Source organism: Lolium rigidum, chromosome 1 (assembly GCF_022539505.1).
Source record: "Lolium rigidum isolate FL_2022 chromosome 1, APGP_CSIRO_Lrig_0.1, whole genome shotgun sequence".
NCBI classification, from domain to species: Eukaryota; Viridiplantae; Streptophyta; class Magnoliopsida; order Poales; family Poaceae; genus Lolium; species Lolium rigidum.
In genome coordinates, this window is record NC_061508.1 from 162,268,280 (window position 1) to 162,272,585 (window position 4,306).

The window sequence follows — 4,306 nt, forward strand, 5'->3', positions numbered from 1 at the left end:
CCTTTTTGAGTGTTTCTAGTTTAGTATGTGAGCTTGGTTTAGTATTTATACCTCGTATTCGTATATAGACGCTAGTAACGAGGAGTATCAAGAGGAGGAGGGCTACTCACAGGGAGAAGAAGAGAACTTTGAGAACTACTCAGCCCAAGGCAAGCTAACCCTTGCTAAACACAAGTGCTTAGCTCTACAAGAGCAAAGGCACCATCACACTTTACTTTTATGTATTACCTATCCCATGTTTTTACTTACATTTACTTTTGTTTATTTATTTCAAAGTACTTTTGATTTATGATTCACTTGGTCTAGAGTAGAAAAATACTTGGAATAGATTAGCACACTCAAAGCTAGATAACACCCCTCATATAGTTGCTAGTGCTAATCAATTAAAATTGACTACTCTAGATGGGAACATGGTGAAGTGAAATGACTTTGAAAGAAAGTAAAGTGGAGGTGGATTTTGAACAAGAGAAGATGGTGATTTTTGAAAATTGATGATTGAGTTTGAATGCGATACCCTTCCAATTATACAAGTACCCCCACAATACCTGATTATGGGTAGGGCTTAACTAGAAACTTGTGTATTTTAGTATGGGTTCCCTCCGAACAAACATCATAGGGGTTACGCTGCGGCTGCCTCGGTTAAGTGTGGTTTGATGTTGAAATGAGGTGAATGTACGGCCCAAGCCCTGTGCAGTTCCCGGGTTGACCGCGGTTTTCACCGGGAGGCCAAGCTCATGGGGAGAGGTGCTCATACTAGCATATATAAGTGAAAGGTTAGGGTTGATGATCCGCGTATCGTGTTACGATGATTCGGGGTTATCCTCGACGGATGTAATCAAAAGTTGTGGCACAAGAGTACAACCTCTGCAGAGTGTTAAACCTATTCGAATAGCCGTGTCCACGGTTACGGACGATTGGAAAGGCCATACTATCTCCGTTATCATTAAAATGTTTTGATTCTAGAAAGGAATGGTGGATTGAAAGGTGACATTATGGTGAACCATAATGAGTTGTGGGAATGACACTAATGTTCCCACTTGAGTTAGTCTAGCACATGATTTAGGCTTTTACCAAAGATTTATGAAACTAAAACTTGGCTTTATGCAAATAAACCTAGAGCTTAGCACCCCATTACACTTAATGAGTTTTTACCTTAGAGTTAGTTTGCGAGTACTTTAAAAAGTACTCATGGCTTTGCCCTGGCTATTCGAATGCCAGACTTTGAAGAGGAGCAACAGTATCAGGATGACGGACAACAGGACGTCTACGATAACTAGGATCGTCTTCTATCGTCAAGCGTTGCTCGTGGAATAGATAGTCCACTACTACTACGCTTCCGCTATGTATTTGTGATGTTGAACAATCTATTTGTGTAATATTGGATCATGTGATCCCTTGTTGTAAGACTCTATGTGTTGTAATAAATGATGACTCTGAACTACTTACTATTATGTCTCGCAAAAACAATCTTCCTGGGATTGCGATGTATGATGTAATAGGGCATCCGGACTTAAAAATTCGGGTGTTGACACCCGCGTCTACGCGTCAACAATTGCACGTCTTCCATTTCTACACCGCAACACGCGTCCTCGAGTCTAACCCTGGAAATTTAGATATACTCAGGTATAACCTCGAGTATTATACTAGCATTTTTTGTGTGCTCAGTTTTCCCCTTGAGTGCTAATACTGGCTAGTGCAATATGCTCAGCTTTACCCTCAAGTAGCTGGTCAACAGACAGTCAACAAATGGGATTAACTAGTTAAATGAGTCATTTAATGTGCAAAAAATTCCGAAAAATAGTGGCACATACTCATGGAGTCTTTACCACAAATTGCCACTTCTCAAAGGCCTTCTCAAATCACCTAGTAGCTATGAAGGTGCATGGTTTTCCACAATAAGCCCTTCCCAAAACAGCTTTCCCCAAAACATACTTTGTCTAAATGAGGCCACAATTCTCACACTCATGTATATTTGTATTGCAAATAGTTTGAGATAGGCCAAGATGGGTTTCATTGTACAAAACACACATTTTCCATTTTTTAAATCTCATATTTGAATCCCTTAGTCTGTTTATTACATAGGTGCCCTTGGTTTCTTGATACTACTTAGTTTTACCCTCTCCCTCCACAAATTCTCTCACACGTGCAACATTGCCCTGATTGGTCTAGCCCATGTCACGCGGATCGTGCCCGCCGACCATTGATAGTATGATCTAACGGGCAGGATAACCCCTCTCTCTCTCTCTGTCGACGGTTACGTTTCACTCTCTAAGTATGCTAAAGGGCGGTTTTCTGTATTATTTTTCACACGCTAAAAATTATAAACTCTTTTAGGCATTACTTTTCACGCAAAAAATGATAAACCATCACCGATTTGTTGTAGCCATTAATTTTCACGCAAAAAATGATAAACCATAACCGATTTGTTGTAGCCATTAATTTTCACGAAAAAAATGATAAACCATCACCGATTTGTTGTATCCATTACTTTTCACGCAAAAAATGATAAACCATCACCGATTTCTTGTAGCCATTACTATTCACGGTAAAAATGATAAATAAACCAATCTATCTATCTCTGTATTTGAAGTTTGGAAGGGTTCACCATCTAGTTATGTTAACTTTCGAGGTTTTGACCTGAAAACAAATGGGTATTATAAAGGGAAATAAAAGTTCAAAAAAATGTAAAAACGAAACAATCTACCTATCTTTGTATAGAAGATCGTCTGTATGATTTTTCAGGTCATTTAGAGAAGGTAGAAAAAAATCCCTTTTGAGAAGGTCGAAAAAACCTAACTTGTTACAAAAGCTGGTTTCAGTGAGACCTAACCAAATTTGGCATACATTATGCCATATCTATAACAACAAGGAATATCTAAAAGGGAAAGTTTCACAAATTTTGAAATTTAGGGCGAAAATGATGCCATACATGATGCTGTTTTTCGAGGTTTTGACCTGAAAATCAATTGGGTATTATAAAGGGAAATAAAAAGTTCAAAAAATATAAAAACGAAACAATCTATCTATCTATGTATAGAAGATCAGTTGTATGAAATTTGAGGTCATTTAGAGAAGGTAGAATAAATCACCTTGTTAGAAAAGCTGGTTTCAGTGAGACGAAACGGCATGCGTTTAAGCAAAGTGATTTTTTCGAACATCTCCAAATGACCCCAAATTTGCCATACATGATGCCATACGTGTAACAACAAGGAACCCTATCTAAAGAGTGTCAAAAAAGTTTTCCCAACCGTATAGCTCTATCAAAAAGAACCTCACCATGGCGCTAGTATAATTTTGGGCTTAGTTACAAACTTTCGTTACCTAACCTTCAACACGAAACTTGTTTCAAATCACTTTTGGCATACAAGAAACAAATCCCACCTTGATTCGAGCACCACAGCCTCCAAACTTTGTCGATGCCGATATCGGCATGGTCAGAATGGCTATGCTCGCCGCCACTGCTAGGTCAACGTCGGGATGCACCCTCAATCCCGTCCCTCATTCGATCACTGACACACCAGAGATACCGCCGAGGCCAATGCCGAACGTACATGCTGATGCCAATGCCGAACATGCATGCACGCCGCCGTGGGCACGGCCACGCCGCCCCGCTATGCTGGACGCCACAGACCACCGCGAGGTCTTTCCCTTCGCCACCACACTCTTCTAGCACCCATCTATACATGCCAGAAAGGAGAGACACTAGTTTTCTCTACATTACTCGCGTTCGTGTCGGACACGGTAAGTCAAAGTTTTGAGGTAGTCATCGATGTCGTCGACCATTTCTTCTCTTCTTTGCATGGTTAAACGCGTCTAGTTCATATCTATCTAATGCGTCTGGTCTCGCCTCATGCAATTCTTTGTGGACGTCGATCTCATCTCGGCACCCCGCAGGCCACCTCCTCCGTGCCATCGCCGTAGAGCTCCGTTTAAAAATCTATTCCTACCCGTGTATTGCCCCTTGTATCAGCGCCATGGCCCACTTGTCATTCGATATACCGAAGCCCCACTCGTGCGCGTTCGGTCGGGGATACAGCGATGCTTACGGTCAAACAAAGATGGATGGTCTGACGTGTCTTTGCGGGCTCTACGTGGCCCCACTAGTCAGAAGATAACGGTCAACTGTCGGGCAACCGGCCGTTATAGCACCTGTGATGGTTTCAGACAAGGTCTTGGGGAAAACTGAGGAAAAACTAAGGAGCTGGGGAAAACTGAGCACAACTAAGGAACCGAGGGCATGAAAATAGAAATCCCAAAAAAATATATATACAAGTCATTCGGTGACTCGAATAAATGTGCTATTCCA